The 19,692-nt window shown below is 42.1% G+C and overlaps 1 long non-coding RNA gene across 14 annotated transcripts in view; it reads left to right on the top strand.

Annotated features, from left to right (window-relative positions):
* The first annotated feature begins 437 nt into the window (after positions 1-437).
* Positions 438-19,692, top strand: part of LOC137156547 (uncharacterized) — a 107,370-nt gene continuing 88,115 nt past the window's right edge. For 3 of the 14 annotated variants that reach the window (XR_010920797.1, XR_010920799.1, XR_010920794.1), the window contains exons 1-2: positions 445-571; positions 15,389-15,534. This is a non-coding gene — a long non-coding RNA (uncharacterized lncRNA). Of the gene's footprint in view, positions 572-909; positions 1,064-6,391; positions 6,448-15,388; positions 15,535-19,692 lie in introns of all 14 variants that reach the window. The other 11 variants (XR_010920806.1, XR_010920796.1, XR_010920809.1 and 8 more) reach the window with 8 other exon arrangements.

The raw sequence follows: 19,692 nt of genomic DNA, 5'->3' as shown, positions 1-19,692 counted from the left end.
GCTTCAGAGTTACAGCACATGACTTTAGTTTTACATAGGAGCAAAAGTTGTCCTCAGACTTAATTGGTCTTTTCAGTAGTATCCACCAGTCTTTCAGCATATTAAGTAGGGTAATAAGAAATAGAAGTTATCGCTTTATGTCCCAACTCTCCCAGAAAAAAGATCTTTTGTCCCTGTCTGTAAAGTTCAATAGCATTATGTTGATGTGTCTATAGGCCTGCTAGTTGGGCAATATTTTTATTTCTTCTCACTGTGTTCAGCAAGCTACCGCATTTATGGGGGAACACATCAAAGTCCAGGGAGAAAGCGTGTACTATCTCTTTAAGGGTTACCCAGGAGCTCACAGCCAAAATAGCTTGGGTATAATCAAGGAGGCTCCCTGCTGCAGCCTATGGCTGAGCTATTTAAACAGGAAGAGGAAGCTGAGCAAAGGAGAAAAAACTAGAAGCTATCCAGATTGCAAGAGGTAGTGATTGGTTTTTCCCCTCAAACTTCAGAAGACTAGTTTGACCAGGTTCAGAGACTTGATTTAAGGACTTGGAGCTCAGGAGTCTTGAACCAGAATCCTAAGGTAAGGATCTTTTAAATGTTTTTACAAATGCTGCTTCCAAGAGCCTTTATTAAGGAAAACTTGCTGGTTTTGATTTCTTTGGTTTTGACCTCTGCTGGCCCAGATCCTTTCCAGGGATCAGTTTGATAACCCAGGTGGGAGAAAATAAGGCAAAGCTCACCTACAGTGCCGTATGTTGCCATTTGTAATCGTGTGGGCTACCTCTATGGGGCTAGCCCTATACTCCCCCCCGTGGGCAGTGTTACATTCATGGCACACATACAGGGAGGTTAGACCCAAATATAAATACTGGGGCTGGAAGGTTGCCATGTAAAATCCCTTTATTTCTTGGAATTCAGAATGATAACGCCCAAGAATCCAAAACCAGAGAAACACAAAGCAGGCTATTTCCTAAACCAGAGAGACAAAACTGACCCAACCTTGGTCTAGGCTGGCTGGCTGGCTTCGATTGACAGCTGCTCGGGTGCTTTCCCTACCCAGCCCAGGAAACCCGTGAGTCTTTACAATGATAGCTCTACAATTTTAATACCGGTTTTTTCCATATGCAACAGGTGGGCATGAGGAAGTGACTTTTACTTTATAGCGTAGGTGAGAGTGATATTGGAATACTGACTGCATCCAGTTGTGGTGTCCGTGTTTTAAGAAGGATGCTGGGGGGAGGGGCAATGGAAAGGGTCCAGAAAAGAATGACCAAAAATTATTAAAGGGTTGGAGAAAGCCTTACAGTGAGAGACTGAAAGAGCGCCATCGATTTCGCTTCTCAAAAAGTTCAAGAGATGATTAAATTACTGTGTCCAAGTACCTTCACAGGGAGAAAGTAGCAGGCACTAAAGGGCTCTCTAAGCTAGCAGAGAAAGGCATACCAAGAATCAATGGCTGCAAGCTGAAGCCAGACAAATTAAAATTGGAAATCAGGCACAATTTTTTAACAGTGAGGGTGATTAACCAGTGAAATAGACTACCCAGGGAAGTGATGTATTCTCCATCACTTGATGTCTTCAGATCAAGACTGGATGCCTTCCTGGAAGATGTGGTTTAGCCAGATACAAGGTGTTGGGCTCAATAGAGGGATAACTGGGTGAAATTTAATGTCCTGTGACATACAGGAGGTCAGACTAGATGACGTAATGGTTCCTTTTGGTCTTAAGCTCTACAAATCGATGAGTGACTTACAGTTTTATTGCTTGGTATCATCCGTGGTATTTGCAAAATCTGTAATATTGTGAAGACCCAGGGACCAGTTTGATAAGTATATTGAAATCTACTGGAATCTGCATCTTAGACCTTGAGCATAAACCTGAAAAGAAAACTTTAACAATAGAAAAGGATATATTGGCATGGCAGAAGCATGGTATTTATAGGCTTAATTTCATAACAATGAGATGAGTGTTTGCTATGAAAAGGCATCAAGATGTCCAGTGACTATGCTACTAAAATAATTATATTTGAAATCTAATATCTAGACAAGTGCCCAGTCATTAGAGCATAGAACTGAGGATTCAAAAGACCTGAGCTCTAGTTCTGACTGCCCCAAATTTTGCCCACAAATTTGCTGTGTGACCTTGAGTGACTCATTTTAAATGTCTCAGCAAAACACTTAAGCGCATGCTTACATTTCTCAGGGCCTCTGTGTACCCATCCCTGAAATGGGACCATACTTGCCATTGTTACAAAGCACTCAGACATCTCTGGATAAAAGGAACTATAAGTGCAAAATATTACTATGTTACTGTTGAAACAATCTCATTCTTTCATTGGGCATCCTATAACACCTAAAGCTATATAGATTGCCCCCCGCTGTAAATAGACCTTCATAGTATGGCCAGAGCACCCCCTATCTTCAAGGCTGGTGATATGAAATTTAATTAATAGACAAGGTATATTAACTGGAGATAAAATTTTATATGTCTCAATGAAAAAGTGATAATTAAAGACTAATAATAAATTAGTGATAATTAAAGATTAACATTAAAACTATTAATATTTAAAGAAATAAGAAGGAATTGTATGATTGAGTTAATTTGTTACTTACACATCTATCTGCGCTGATAACATTCTCTCAAATGAGTGAGTGTGATGCTTGGTTTTATGATGCTGTAGCTTTCAAAAAGTTGGTATCCTGTACCATGCTTGCTGTCTGTAAGCAATGTGTGGTGGTGGTGGGTGAGTTGTTGGTTGGTGTGGTTGTGGAGTGGACCTGATTCAGCAAAGCACTTTAGGCCAGGCTTAACTTTAATGGGGCTACTTATATCCTTAAAGGCAATGGGAATACTCATGTGCTTAAAGTTAAGCATGTGCTTAAGCACTTTGCCAGATCAGGATCAGAGGAGCTACACATGTAAGCTTTAAAGCTCATCAATCCTGACACTGCGGAGCGTGTTACAGCAGCTATAAAATAATCTGCTCCCAGTGGACCTATAGCCATACTCATGGCTTAACACATGGTGCATATGATTGGCCACAGTGAGGAACCAGCCCAACAGCAGCAGTGAGGAGAAGCAGCACTGGGTACCCCTCTGTCATGACAGGGGTTGCAGGGCCAAAACTGAATGATTGGTGTTGCGACCTGGTGCATGTGGCTCACAGCTAGGGTCTGCCAAAGCTCGAGGACTGTCCTGGAGTCTCCAAACTGAGTGTGTGGCATTGTGAACAGATGCACGGGGTCACAGCACTGCTCAGGGTTGCTTTGTCAGTGAGGCACCTAGTGCTGCTTCTCCTCACCACAGCCGTGGGGCTGGCTCCAGCCTAGCTCCTTTTTCCAGCAGCCCATGTCCCTTCTTAGGGCTGGGGAGCGATGCTGCCTCTGGGGAGCGATGCTGCCTCTGGGGAGTAGCTGCAGTGTGGATGGCTCCACAGGGAGAGATGGTGTACTATGGAAAAATTTCTAGAGGTGCCCCCTCTTTTTTCTCCTTCATCTGATTCTCTTCTGTTGTGGTCCCGAGCAGCATATAACTCAGGCTGCTCCACACACATTAACATCCGCTAATGTACATTAATATATGCTTATTGCTTCTGTGAGCACAATCCTGCTCATTATGAAATATACCAGGGAAAAGGCACATGGATGTAGCTGCCTGGCTACTCTAACAGTGTCTTAACAGTCCAGCCTCCTGCTTTTGTTGCCTCTCTTCAGAGCGAACATGTCTGTTCCTTGGTAACTACTATCCAGGTGGCGGCTTGCTCTCCCTTGTCTTCCCCATCCCCCTTTCATCTCACCATCTAAATAAAAAAACACCTGGAATCCTCTCCCACATAAGACACTGGCAAGATTTCCAAACTGAAGTATTTTGGGGGTTTTTACATTTTTTTTCAGTATGGGGGTCGAGAAGATCCCTATTTTTGGACCAGCTCAAGTGACTGCATGCATCAGGACATGTGCCCCGTGCAAACTGTAGAAAATTTGGCCCTAAGATTTTTTTTTACCTACATAGGATGATTCCAGCCCCTAACCTCCTAAACTAATTGGCGGGTGACTGAGACTAAAATGCCTTTTTCCTATATTGTTTAAAAATAAGTTGGAATTGTAAAACCTTCACCTTTTTCATTGGGACAGCCCACTTCATTTTAAGCTCTGTGGGGGACACCGCCTCCTTCTGCATGAGAAAGCTACAGTGCCTCCCTGCTATCCTTACTCTCAGTCTTCCTAATTACGGTTGGGGAGTTTAAATTTAGTCATCACTCTGAAATGAGAATGAAATTGCAATATTATCAAGCAAAAGCACTGCAGGTGAAAAATACATCTTTTGTTCCATAGCTGAAATAAGTCCCACTACAGCTGCCTGCTGGCATTCAGAATGGCACCAGCTCCATGCTTAGAGTCATGTGTGCCAAGAAAGGCCAGCTCTGTGTGAAATTGCCTTTCTGTGCACACACCTTGGATGGCTTTTTCTAAGTCTAATCTTTTAATTAAGCTCTGCATGACAATGAGGTAACTATTTGCTAGGCTGTAATGCCGCTGCTGTTTGATGTTGTCTCTGATACAAGCTTGCCTTGAACTCTCAGCTGTCAGAGTCACTTGCACTCTTCACTGGAAAAGCGGCTGAATAAAAATGCACTGTTCTTGGGGGGGGTCGGGGTTTCAAAGGTCATTAATGTTTCTGTTATGCTTGTCCCTCTTATTCTGAGACAACAGCTCTGAAATACCAGAAATAACTAGACTTTTACATTATGCTGGCACCCATCAGAAGCATACAGTCAACTAGCTTTTCTTATGCAGTGAAGGCCTTCTTTAATTTCTTTTCCTTCATCAATCTCAGCCCCTATAAATGACTTGAATTGTAACAAATCAAGCCTGGAATCTGTAGCTGATTCACTGAAAAATGCATATTTCTCCCCTCCCAACTGTGTGTATTCTATGACTGCTACTTACTCTGGTGCTGGACACTCTAGAGAGAGAGAGATGAGACGTAGGAGGGGCAATAATCTAATTCTAATAAATCTACTCATCAACATTTTTGTCTATAGAGAGAATCTAGAATCTAGGTGGTGTCCACAAGACATCTAAACACCACTCCTCTTGGATTCTTTGAGATTCTTTCTTCCAACAAAGGCGTGTTCCAGTTGGTCATGTCCATACTAGAAAGACAAGGAATTGAGGCCTGTCAGCGGAGTCGGCAGCTGGAACTGGCCTGTCTGAGTTTGCATACAACTGTGTTAATCAGAAAGCCTCTCCTCGGGTTTTATGGAAACACAGAAGATAGCCTTCCCTTTGCTGTTTCTATACTCCGCTCTGATGGCAGTTAGAGGCACTATCTTACCCTTTTATATTTTTTGTTCTTTGAAACACAGACTTGTGCTTCCAGTAAAGAAATGTAGGAGACAGAATAGGAAAGGTAGATGAAAAAGCATGGGGAAAAATATTTCATACTCCTAAAGCCATCTACAATTCTTTCTGTCACCATCAGCTTGGCCTTGCCCGACTCAGTTTGAGGCCCATAAAGTCTCACCTGCCCTGCATGGATATCCTGTCCTTTAGAGAATATTCCACTGAAAAATGAGTCTGTGTAAGAAGATCCTTTCTGCAGGACAGGTGAAATTTCAAGGGTCCTGGATGCTGTGTTTCAGTTATCTATTGGATTGCAAGCTGTTGGGGCACGGACTGTCTTTCACTATGTGTTTGAACAGGTGCCTAGACAAGTCTGTGGGCCCATTGTGCGGACTGCTCCAGGCCCTACTGTAATACAAAAAATAGAGGCAGTCCTTGCACTGAGGAGTTTGCAGCCTAAATAGAAGAGACTGAAAACAGGTGGAAGTATTATCCCCATTTTACAGAAGGAGAACTGAGGCACAGGGAGAGTGAAGACCCTATACAAAATCACACAGGGAGTCGATGGTAGAGTACAGATTGAACCTAGAACTCCTGTGACCCAGTCCAGAACCACAACCAGTTTCCTTCCACCCTCCTGTCTCTCTGCCTGTTTGAGCAATTTAAGCCATGCATAGTGATCCATGCATCACTCCATGGGAACAAAATTAAATAGTACTAGTTCTTTGTACCACATTTAAAGTTTTTTAAACTCGAGGGTACTCCATTTAACAATTATGTATTTGTGAAAGTTCTATTCTGTTTCAGAATAATCAGCTGAAAATGAACAGCATTAATTTCCAAGACTTGAGTAATTACGAGCCGCTAATGAATGGTTTATTAATGGGTGAATCATACCTGTTGTGTTAATGCCCTAACAAACTGCTCATTTGCTGCCGTAATTATGTTCTTGCTCATTAACTTCTAGATTACGGTGGTTACAAACAACCATTTATTTACTAATATGCATTCTTTGAGAAGGTGAGTTAGACCTTTCTTTTATTTGGTTGACACAGAGACATGCAATTGCTGAGGCTCACACAACAAGGTTGCAGCTACAATAAATTCTCAAGTAAGTAGCCCTCATTTTATATTTATTCCTAACTAAAAATAGCTTCTATATACACTAGCTTTTGATAAGCTAAAGAATAGCCATATTCTCTTCTTTAATCCTTGACAGATTTCCTTTGCCAGAATATAATATTTCTCTTGCCTGAAAACTTAAAGAAGATAATAAAAAATTATATCCCTGAAGAAGAATTCCAGATGTTGGCTTGAAAATTCAGTTAAAGGTTATCTTATTAAATTCGGTACACTAGACTGTGACCCTAGTACTCATGTTCAGGAGTGGTTACTCCCCTGAGCAGTTTTATTGGTCAATGGGAAAGAAACTGTTTACAGGAAAAAAGGTTACAAGTTATAGTTAAGACCATGAAAACAACTCTTTGTAAAGGTTCTAAGAGATCTGAACCACTGATATGCTCTGATACTCTAGAGCCTCTGCTAAAGCTTCATGATTTAATGGGAGGAATAGGCAAAGAGCTGGACGTCAGGCCCCTAACGAGATCCTGGTCTGTGAGTGTACAACAAATACCCAGCTTAGACATCCAACTGCACAAAAGTGGATGTGTCGTTTTTCACACAGATCTCAGGCATCTTTCAAAAAAAATGACCCACTAATCTAAGCAACCATTCATAGTCTACTATAGCAACGTTTCTCCAATGCAGCCACCAGGGGCTTTTCTTGCAGCCACAGACTCCTGGGTGGTGATTGGCATGGGGGGAGGAAGCAATGGCCCCTCCCCTGGAGCCAGTAGCAGGGGTTGGGCCCTCACCACCCCTGGAGCCAGAAATGCCAGAGGAACAGGCAGTCGATGTGAGTGCCCCACATTCTCAGGGGCCATGGGGCTCCATGATCTGGCTTTAGCCCTGGGATGGTGGGTGGCAGCCTCTGGCCGTGGAACTTTAGACTCCATCTCTCAGCCCTGGGCTCACCATTCCCCCCCATCACCCCCGACCTGCGCTTCGGCTGTGCGGCAGCAGGCTCGGTCCCCAGCTGCAAGGCTTCAGGCTCTGGCCCCAGGCTTGGCCCCCTATCACTCCTGGACTCTGCTGTCTCCTTCAGCCCCGCATCCATCTCCCGGGCCCCTGCTGCTTCTCTACGCACCTCCCCACTTGCTTAATTTGTCCTTCAGCTTGCTGGACTGAGTAAATCTGCTGTGAAAAGTGATGTGTATGTTCGTTAATATCACTTTTCACTGCCTGCTAGCTAGCTAGCAAGTCTGCTTTTGTGAAAAATGCAGCAGACTTACAAGCTAGGACATTTTAAAAAAAAAAAGGGGGGGGGGAGGGAGGGGGGCAAAAGAAACAACTACAACAAAAGACAAGAACATGCGAAACACCTTCTTTTTGTTTCTTTTAGATTTAGGTCCGGTAAAGAATAGAGACAACTATACATTATTTTTATTATTGAGATTGCAAGGGGAAAAAAAACCTACATAAATTACAATGATTTGGACATGTATATGTGCATATTTATTTTTTTTCTTAAAGTTAATTAAATATTTTAGGGGAAATTGTCAGAGCAGCCACCAGCAAAGAGTTGGTGGCCGCACTCGGAGGCCACCAGAAACTTTGTTGTGAGAACTCCTGGTCTACAGAGTGGCATGAATTCTCTATCTAAAATTGATGTTTTCCAATAGTACCTTGTAATTGTTTGGGTATTCAGAAATGCATGGACCAATGCAGGTTGAGGGGTTAGAGTGAGATTCTGACAGCATACCCCTCAATCAGCAACTGGATTTGGACTCTCATTCAAGTGACTTATATGACTGAAGTCACCCAGTACTAAACTAAATAGATAAAAATAAACCTCTCCCCTATCTTGCGATACCATTATCCCCTTGATCTCTTGTTCAGCCTTGTTTATTTTTAGCTCTTCTTAGCTCCGGCAAATTGCCAGCTCTGCTGCTGTGGGTCCCGCACTTTTCCTTCTTGTGGACTGACAATGCGCCGCCTGTTGCCCCTATTTCTGGGCATTGGGCACCCCAGTAGTGACCAGTGGGGAGGAGGAAGAGACCCGGATTTTCCCTCTACTCTGGGTCCCAGCCCAGGGGCCCTGATGGTAGCAGCTATGCACTGCTTACAGTACTTCAAGCTGCAATTTTCCTCTGGGCTACTTTCTCCCTCTGCCCTTCCAGTTTCTGGGGTTCCCCACCCCCTCTCTTCTTGGGCAGGGTCTCCTCCAATCCTTCTGCCTGGGAGAATCTCTCAGTCCTGTTGGCCCCTTTTGGCAGGGTCCATTTTCCCTCAGGTCTCTGTCTCTTTGAGCCAAGGGTTTGGCAGGGAAGCCTCCCTCCTAGTGTACCCTTTCACCTGCTGCCTTTTGGTCTTTCCTCAGTCACTGCTCTCCAACATTCCCACCAGCTCTCCTGCCTCTCTCCCCCTGCCTGGCTGCAGTAGGGGTTTTATATCAGGCCCCTGACCTTAATTGGCTCCAGGTGTGCTAATTAACCTGTGATAACTTCCCTTCAGTCCACGGGGAACAAGGCCCTGAGCACTCTAGGCTTTATATACTTCCTTTCTACCACTCTCCGGCTGCAGGAACAGTGGGCACCGTCTGGGGTTCTCTGCTGGGTGTCCCCTTCTGCTTCCACTTGTTTGACCCTGTGACCTCCATGTCTGTTCCTGTTTGTTTTCATTAGTTGTCCCAAGGAATCAGTTGCGTTCTGGGTCCAATGACTCCTCCCCTTAGGATGGGGGAGGAGCCTTTAGCAGTGAGCCCACCCACTTTTCCAGAACACAAATAGGACCATTCTCCGGCTGCTCCCTATCCCTGCTGTCTCTCACTCTATTTTGTCATTATAAACATAGCCAAATCAGAATCCCAAGTAGTTCCTGAATAATAGGAGCTCTGGAATGATATATAACCTGAATCTAAACATTGAGCTAGGCAACCATCTGTATCATGTATACGTGTACAATACCACTCATATGCTGGCATTCCAATCAACAGCAGCAATTTCCCCAGAATCATGAGCCAAGATCATGAATACTCTCTGCACTTGTGTGATACTAGCACACAATATTTAAATGTAATGTCATTGGTTTGGGATGAAAAAGGGACTACAAGTTTTTGAAAATTTTACCATAAATCCCATTTTCAAAAGTGACTTAGGGACAGATTTACAAAGGCATTTAGGTATCTAGTGGGACTCATACAAATGCCTTAACAGGTTAGGGACCTAACATCTAGGATTTAGGCACACAACTGCTCCGGCACTTCTGTAAATCCCACTACCCACCTAAGTACCTTTTATAAATCTATCCTAGACACTGAGGAGCCTACGGGCAAGTCTATACTAGAAAATATTGCCTGCATAGCTATGTCAATTACAGATTTTTTTTTTGTTTGTTTTTTGTTTGTTTGTTTTGCCATAGATATGCTGGGAAAAGCCCAAGTTTTGAAGCATTTATACGCTATACTTGTATGTCAATTGAAGGAACCAGCATAACCTATGTCAGTTTTAGTGTTTATAATGGTATAACTGCATCTACATTTAGAAGGTTTTGCTGGTTTAACTATATTGGGATAAGTAGACCCACAAAGACCCAGTCTATAATAAGAGGGCATTGAGACTTAGGCTACTAAGTGCCTAAGCTACTTTGAAACATGGGTCATAGATTCCTAAGTTAGTTAGGCACATCTGAAAATTGCACCCCTAATGTGGAATTAAAAATGTTTCCCTTGAAATCTTAGATCAGGCAAGGCAAGAACAATTTAGTACGTCAAGCTATTCAGTGTAGGTGTATGACAAAAATTCTTTGGATCCAGGAAACAGGACTGAATTTATCACCTTCTCCTCTGTCAAATAATGAAAGGACTGGTCATTCATCTTAGGAAGGGGGCAGGATAAGGGAAGACCTCTTGCACAAGAGAGAGAGAGTTCCCAGCACTGTTGTAAATACTCAGCACAAGAGAAATGTTGCACCCCACCTTGAGGCTCCTGGAGATTGGTAAGAATTGCTCATTATTTCCAGGATAGACATGTTAGAAAAGGATGAAAGTGTTTACAGATGCTATCAGCATGAAGTTGGATATGTTGACAATAAATCAATGGCTCTTTCTGACATGACCTGCGGAGTAGGGAGAAAATGCCTGAAGTAACTTTTATTTTTTTATATATATATAACTGGCAGACAGATGCGTATGAGCTGAATTTTATTAAAAATGGTCAATGAGACTAAAATGTGGCATAGGAAGATTTTATCAGCACAGTAGTGAAGGGGTGTGTGTGTGTGTGTGTGTGTGTGTGTGTGTGTGTGTGTGTGTGTGTGTGTGTGTGTGTGTGTTTTCTTGCAACCACCCAGTGGAAAAAAAGAAGGGAAATTACTTATATAAGTAAAATCCTTCACAATGGCCCATATCCCTGATTAAAATATTGGGAGTGATTCTGAACTCCGTGTTTTACATCTGCTTAGCTCCACTAATTGAATGGAGTAACTGTCTCCAGATGTATCTGGTATGAGTGAGATCTGAATCCGGTCCACTGGGTTATCAAATGTGAATGCCTAAAGTTAGGTTCCTGTGGACCTAGTCCTGCAGCCAGGGAAGTCCATGGTACAGTTCCCATTGACTTGAGGGGTGCAGGATGAAGTTCTAAAGCCTCACTAAGGCTCCCGCTTACCACATTTTCAACAGTAAAACCGGCACGACCGACTCATTCGGGGGAAGAAAATGTGGAGGGCGCTGCCCTGTGGAGATTGCCTCTGGTATCATTCTGTAAAGGACTAGGATTTGGCCCGCACAGAAAGAGATTCTGTGGGAAGCTAGTGCCACCTGCATGGAAGGCTGGATCTAGAGCCACAAAAGGGACCCAGATGTTACAGCACTGAGCCTAACTTTTGGTGTCCTACAGTCTTGTGGAATCCACAGCTCTGAGTTAGGTTCCTTATACAAGGCATTGGGGGATTAGATACCTAAGAATGGGGTCCACAAAATCCAGCACACTGAGTGGGGAGCTGCCTAAACTAGCCACATGGAAACCCTGAGAAATGGATATGGTCTAAGGCCAACCCCTCAAAGGCATTTAGGTGCCCAGAGACAGGCAAGTATCTCTGCTTGGAGTCACAACTGTAAGCCCTTTCTCACTCCAAAAACACAAAGAAAAGTCAGTGGTGCCAGTGTGCTTTCCCACCTCTTAACCTGGGTTTAGGGCACTCGGATGGGGGGGCAGGAGGCACACATTCAAGACCCTGTTGCAATCACGATTTAATTATTTATACAAAGTTGAACAGCTTCAGTAGAAGAGACTGAGCGAGCCCCATGCAGAATATCCCATAGACTCATGGCTAGGGCAGTGTCATGAAGTGGAGAGATGGGTTCTAATCCCTGCCTCAAATCAGATGGGGGGGAGAGGATTTGAACTTTGGGGTCTCACATCCTCGGTGAGTGCTCTGTAACCTTAGACCAGTGAATAAGGGCATCTCCTCCTTGTTCAGAGCCTGATCTGTTAGGAGGCCTCTGAGAATATCCACTTAGGTAGGGGAATGCTTACTAAGAGGATCCCACTGGGGCTTAGAACTGAGGTGACTGCTCAGACCTCGTAGCAGATTTTTTTGGAGTCTAAGAGACTCAAGTGGCAGAAATGTGGGTGCCTAGGACCTTTGGATGCTCAAAGTGCTACACAGCAGCTGTGTGGGGGGAGGAGGGATTGAAGAACTAAATGTTGGACTTTGGTGCCTCAATCCCATTGTGTGGATCCAATCCCCTGTGTTGTCATACCAGCTCTGGCTCTCCGTCTCCCTGTCGTCACGTCCCTAGCATCATGGTACAACCTTGTATGTTGCAACCTATGTGGAATTTGGACGCAGAAGCACAGGCTCCAGGAGGCACTAGAAAGTCAGTCGGGGTGCACATGCTTGCTGCACCTACAGCTTGCAATCCAATCTGTAAATAATTCTCTTTATTAAAAGCCAGTTTAGTTTTAGAAACACGGAATCTTCTCATTACCCGGCATGTGGTATATGAAACATGGGTCTAGATTCATCCAGCAAAATTGGGCCTCTAAAACATACACACCTACTGAGTTCAACAGAAGTGAATAATTAAGTTCGCCTTGTAGGCAGGATTTGGCCCTAACAGCTAAAGGCTGGGAAGATGCAGGTGCATGTTAATGCTTATGGCAACTGGAGCTTTAAAAATCGGAATCCATTTTCTTTTGCTTTGCTCCTGTAGCTTTTAGTTTTGACTCCTTAAAGAGGACGCCACTGATAAATCAATACCATCCGGAATCAACCGTTTTAATGAAGAGGGAACACTGAAAAGCAGCACCAGTGTGGATTAGCTCCAGGTAAAGCTAGGGCTAGCAGGCTTATTTTGTTGTTTAACTGATCAGATGTGCAAAGTTACGAAACATTATGTTCCTCCCTTCCACTCTTCAATATGTAAGTGGTCATACTTTTTTGTTCACATAAAAATAAATGTAAAGGTAATAAAGGCTTTAGGATCTCAGCCTCCCTTTTATATTAATGGATTGTATTCAAAATGTATTTAAGGGGATGATTAGTGGCATATTCGAGGAGGTGGAGAGAAATCTAAGCTACTTCTATGATCCCTAATATCAGCATGTCACAATTATTAACACATTTGTCCTCACAATACCCTGTGGTATAGGGAAGTACTCATTCTACCAATGGGGAGCTGAGGCACAGAGAGGCTAAATAACATGCCCAAAGTCAAACAGGATGTCTGTGGTGAGCAGGGACTTGAACCCCAGTCTCCAGCTTGTGCTCTAACCACTGACCCATCTTTCTTCTACATATATGTCAGGCCTGATCCTTCTTTGATTTGTGTTTGGTGCAAATCAGGATGAGGTATCTGCCCTGAAGGTAATGGAGTGTAACACTGTGTAAAAGTGGTTTAAATAAAAGAAGAATCCAACCTGTAATGCAGAGGCCACAGCGCTGCTTTACTCCTTGTGTCCCTCAACAGTCTGAAATGTCACTTCACCCTAACACCACTGCATAACAACTGCCCCTGGAAGGGCGGCACAGCATCCTACTAGTTATTCTGGGAGTGGCAGATCTCAAGAGCTTTAACTGGGAATACCTGCCAAAATGGTCCTTTGAAATGTGTTAATTACTTACACTAAACACTGTGTTCCATCTTGTGCTTAGCTGTGACAGAGTCAATTTCCTAGACTTGAAGAAGAGCTCCATGTAAGCTCAAAAAAGCTTGACTCTTTCACTAACAGAAGTTGGTCCAATAAAAGATATTCCCTCACCCACCTTGTGTGTCTAATATCCTAGGACTGACTTGGCTACAACAACACTGCATGCTGGAAACTCTGCATACAATTGTCACAATAACTTCTGCACCCATCTGGTGTTTAGAGTTCATGAATAGACAAAATAGGCCGTTCTGTGTGTAAGAGAGCATTGTACGGCACCTGTGAAATATATACCTGTCAAGTTTTTTTCCCCTTAAACTTTGACTCCTGTGAATGTGATGTCTGCACAGATATGTGTGGATGAATGTCAGTTCTGATGACCTTTTATAGTGCTGCTTGCATGCCCTTTACTTTGTAAACTAATTGGTCTTGTTGTTTCGGGTTTATTGGTAAAGAATAATTGTCTGCTGCAGTGTTGTAACAGTTCTCCCCTTGCAGAGTCATTGTTTTAGTATTATAAATAAAGCTGTCCGGTGGAGCCTTTGTCTCTGCTTCTTTTTAAATGTAGAATGAACACCAAGAAGTAAAAGTTAGGAAAGGCATACATAGGACTTACAGGTTGGGGACGTTAACATTTGCATAGCTGTTTCAGGATGTGACCTGGATATTCATGAGAAACTTAAAGGTCAAATGTTCAGATTCAAGTGCCCAGCTTTATTCACAATATTTTTGCACTCAGTCATTGCGCACACAGCTTGTTTGTTCATGCAAATCAGCTACTTGAATTGCACAAGCAAGTCTCTGCATGCACATTTACTTTGTGAGCATAAATACAAAAATATGCAGTGGATGCATGCGCAAATATTATAGCTGCATTCTGTACTTTTGGATAAAAGCTATTGTGTACAAGTTCTGTGGGGAAGGGAAAATCCTAGCACATGTAGTAAGACTAAAGAGATCAGCTATTAAAAGAAAGAGCTTAAATAAGACTTTTGTCTGCTGTTCCCCTTCTCTACATTAAAAATTACATGTTCATGGGTGGATCCCACAGCTAAAATTCTGGGATTTCTTTTATTGTTTGGGTTTTAATTATATGTAGGTTTCCTTGCCACATCTGTAGGGTTTTTGTTTTTCTCTGCAAATTTGCATTGAGAATGCGTGTTGCAAAACTACAGCAAGAAACCAAGGTTTAGCAAGAACAATCAAATTTTGCAGTGGACTGAAAGAATACAAGTTCATAGGGAGTAGGCAGTTTTTTCCTAACTTAAGTGGAATTTATATTCGATTGTAGAAGAATCTTTCTTGGTGTTAGTTCAGGAAGTGAAAATCCCCTCCAATTTTTGAGATTTCTTTTCTTTATAAAAGTATTTCCATCACTGTGAAGCTCAGATGGAGTTATCTGTGAACTAGGAAGGCTGTGGCAACCACGTGGAATAGCTCTTGCTGAAGAGGTAGAAGCTGTTAAGAAACAGCAATAGCTAGATAAAATCCCTGAGCACCAGCCCCATTTATTGATCTTTTATTACATCAGAATTGGAGTGAGGTTAATGAGAGAGAGCCATCAGTTCAGGTGTGGTACAACCACAATCGAGAGATTTGATCATGGAAGTAATCTATATCTAAAACATAATATGATGCAGGCTCTATGGACTTTGGTCAAGGCAGACACATATTAAATGTTCTCAGGCCTGGTCTACACTGCCGTCGATGGGAGATACACAAGCTATGTAAAATAGCTTGCATATCTCTCATTGACTTACTTACACTGCCGTACCATGGTGTCTCCACTGCACTGTGTCGATGGGAGAAGCCCTCCATTCAATGCAGCCTTGCTCTTTTCAGGGCGGTGGATTTATGGAGTTGACCAGAGAGCACTTCTGGGATCCATTGAGCAGGTCTCCACAGCTCATTCAATCAATCCCGCTGTATCAATCTGTGCAACCCTGGCAATGTAGACATCCCTCTATTGTTGTGGAAATCTAATTAAGGTAAGTAGAAATGGCCTCATGTTAAGAAAACAAAAAACCTTCAAAATCACTTGATCCATGATCCAAATGTCAAACTATAATGGGCATTCTAGTTTTACCTATCTATTTATGGCACTCAAGTACCATGTTGATGAGTATTTATACTACACATCAACATGGTACTTGAGTGCACATCCTACATAATTAAAACTCCACTGCAGTTGTCAAAATAAGTGAACAAACTACACCTTCTGATGAATAGTCTGTGCTTTTGGGTGTGTTTGTTCGCTTGCCAGTTCACAATAGTAATTGTCAATAGATCTGTCACTAGTGAAAATCTACCACACTTTTAATTAGATCTCTATCTCTATAGTATTTACATGGCCCCATTACTGTAATATGAGTACATCACAACCTGGGATTGGTTTATCCCCACAACCCCTCTGTAAGGTAGGGCAGCAGTACTACCCCATTTTACAGATGGAGATCTGAGGCACACCGAGCCTTTTTTAAATACTGACACACATTAACTTTCTTCCAGTCTTCTGGAACTTGCCCAGTCTTCTAACACTTACTGTAAATCAACAATTTTGGATGCAAGTTATCTGGACCTGCTGGATTTTAAAATAAACTTTACTAGCTGCTTTTTAACATCTTCAGATATTAGTGAAATGGAAGAAGTGTTCACAGTCATGTGATAAGATTATATCATTTGTTTTTCTCAAACACAGTACAGAAACACTAATTGAACTCTTCTGTCTTCTCTGCATTATTATTGATAATTCTACCCTTTCCCGCTAGTAATGGACCAATACCATTACTAGGATTCTTTTTCTTCCTAATATACTTCAAAAACACTTTTTTATTGTCCTTAACTCTGTTGGCCTTAGACTTCTCCTTGTGTCCCTCTGCTTCCCTTATTAATTTTCTACAATTCCTAGCTTACTTCCCCTTTCGTCCTTTTTTTTTTTTTTTTTTTTATTTTTACAGCTGCCTTCACTTCCTTTTTAAACCAGGTGGGTTTTTTAAACCAATACAGCCTTCTTCCTCAGTTTGTGGCTTATGGGGTATTTAGTAAAGTGTTCTTAAACAATTCCCAATTGTAAATCACGTTTTTCTGATTAAATTCTTCATCCCCAGTGGATTGGCTCATAATTGTTTTCAGTCTTGTGAAATTGGCCCTTCTTAAAGCAACAAATGCCTATATTGCTGGTCTAGACTTTTGAATATTATAAATGTGATCAGGTCATGGTCACTTGTATCTAAGCTACTGTTTGTTTTTAGTTCTGTGATCAGTTCCTCTTGATCTTTATGTGTGAGGTGTAATGTAGTATTCCCCTGTGTTGACTGCAATGGATTTTGAGTTAGGATATTGTCTTCTATACTATTTGGAAATTCCAAGGATGTTTTAGCACTGACAGTATTAGACCTCTAGTATATGTTGCTAGCACTGAATTCCCCCATGATCATCTGGCTTATTTTCCTACACATTATAGATAGCTGTATAAGGAGCTGGCCATCCTGTTCCCTAGTGTGATTTGGTGGTCTGTAGCAGACACCAACTGATAGCCCATTTTATGCTTTATCAATTAGGACATTGAACCAAGAATGTTCAGGACCCTTTCCTTCCAAGCAGGAAATGCTCCTCATCAGATAGGCGCAGTACTTCAATGGCATAAGGTTAACTGTGGACCTGGACACCAAGGAACATTATTACAACTTTGTAATTATGTCCCTGTCCTGTTCCCTTTACATTCTGCTTATTGTGAAGTCTATAAGACTGTGTATAGATGTCAGTTTTAATGACCTTTTATTATACTTCAGTACTAATACACCCTTTTCTTTGTAAATGAATTGGTCTTGTTCTCTTTGATATGTATATATTTTAAAAGAATAATTATCTGCAATTGTATTGTAGCAGTTCTTTCCACTGAAGGGCCATTATTGGTGTGCTAATTTAAATGCAACTGCCTGGTTGAGCCTTTTGTTCGTATCCACATGTTTCTTTTTAAAATGTAATGTGAGCCTTCAGAAGTAAAAATAGGAGGCCTAGTATTTGTATAAAAAATTAGCAAGGAAAGTTTCCCATGTTACTTGGACACTAAGTGCAAGAATTCAGCAGTTGAAAAGTGAACACTTTTTTTTTTTTTTTTGGTAGTTACCTAAAGTTTATTAATTACCAGTGGAGAAAGAAAATGGATTGATGAGTTCATAGAATGGGTTTTCTAGTAACTATTTTCGAAGAGCAAAGTAATTATTAATAATGCACAAGTAATTTGTAATCCATGAGAAAACATACATCACGAGCATCTCTTGTGGCCAAATATGAGTTGTAACTATTTTTCATTTCCTTCTTTCATCAATGTAAGAAAAATACTATGATAAGTACTTGAAGTGAGCCAAAGAGGAGGGGAGAGGAAGAATTTTTAAGGTCAGGATTCTGAAGAAAGAAGTACAGAGTCTTTTGCATAAGAAGGTCTCCTTGACCCAACACAAACAAAACCCATACACACAGCCTACTCGTTTTTTAGCACAAGATGTAGTGTAATGTTTGATTTTGGGGTGGGGGGAAATATTGGGAGTCAAGTAGCGTGTGTATGTTGGACAAGCAGTGTCTTATATAAACACTGAGATTTCTAGCAGGGAAGACTGCCTATGGTTAAGATTTTTAATGGCCATTAATTGAATTTTGAATATAGTGTTTTCTAACAATGGATAGGGGATTGGGGCCTGAGGGTGGGGAAATGATCCTTCCTCAGTTCTAGAACCAATCTCAAATTGAACACTTTTTTAATTTTTGAAATGTCCAAGTAAGGTTTTTCCCCATAGTTTCCAGGCTCCATCTGCAGCTGGAATGGAAATGTGGTTTTCACAAGACTTCTAGCTGAGTTCTGAACATAGAAAATGCTAGCGCTGTGGTTCTCATAGTGTGGCTCATGGACTATTATTGATCTGAGGAGCATTTGCTGGCAGGGCATGTAATGGTGGCTCAATCACCTTGCTTCCAGCTGTTCTGCAGGCATCCAGACTCTCTTCTTTTGGAAAGAAGAGGCCATGTGTCTGCACAAGCAGCTGGAAAAGGAGTAATAACCCTACCTGCCTCTTCTGAAGGCCATGGCTGTTTTGCAGAAAGAAGAACTGTAATAAGTGTTGCTCTCAATGGAACAGTTAATCACCAAATAGTTTTCTAATACTATGTTCCCATGTAGGTAATGACTCTAGTGGTCACAAAGATGCTTGACACAGGAATGGATGTTGCATAGGAGACCTTAGTAAGTTTCACAAATTGTGAAAACAAACCCCTAGGTGAGGTTAAGCATCAGAATGTAACCTGAATGCTGAACCTTTTGGAAGTTTGCCCGTTGATCTTTATGAGTTGCCTGCAGATGCAGTGGAGCCTTCATTCATGCAGATCAGATTGCATTTTTGCATATGTTTGTATGGAACCTATCATGGCAGAATCCTGTTTCTGATTGAGGCCTCTGGAAGCTAGTGTCTCATGAGCATTAGTACTATGTTGCACACTGGATTTTTCTTGTCACTTTTTCAAAGATTGTTCTCATACTTTTCGTAACTGGCTCTCTTGCTTATTGCATATGGTGTTCTAGTTGTGTCGGTCCCAGGATATTAGAGGGAAGGTAGGCGAGGTAATATCTTTTTATTGAACCAACTTCTGTTGTTGAGAGAGACAAGCTTTCGAGCTACATGAGCTTATTAGGTGTTTGTATCCCAAATAGAAGTTGCCAGCATGTAAACACACCCTTTCAATAGTATTTTGGGAGACTGCACTCAATCTATACTTACTCTGTTTCATATTTAACATTATATAAAAGACCATTTTAGATCCCCGTGAGATCACTTAAAAAGCCAAACCCATAGAACTCTACCTATAATGGCAAAAATCACACCATCTTTAACCTTGCCCTGACCCCTTGCTCTGCGGTCTGGGGACCGATCCCCGCTGTGCCCGACTGCCGTAGCCCCTCGCTATGGGGACCGACCCCTCCCCGCCCCTTGCTTCAGGAACTGACCCTTGCTGTGTCCTGTCAGCTATCATGTCCAGGAAAATCTGGGCCCTATTATTACTACTAGCACTTGTCCTCCGGTCTATATCTGGGAAGTTAACGTCTCCCATCATCACACAGTTCCCAGTAGTATTTACTTCATTAAAAGCTTTAA

Source organism: Emydura macquarii, unplaced genomic scaffold (genome assembly GCF_026122565.2).
Source record: "Emydura macquarii macquarii isolate MOO-44397 ecotype Brisbane River unplaced genomic scaffold, CSIRO-AGI_Emac_v2 contig_1451, whole genome shotgun sequence".
NCBI classification, from domain to species: Eukaryota; Metazoa; Chordata; order Testudines; family Chelidae; genus Emydura; species Emydura macquarii.
This window is presented reverse-complemented; position numbering and strand designations above follow the sequence as displayed.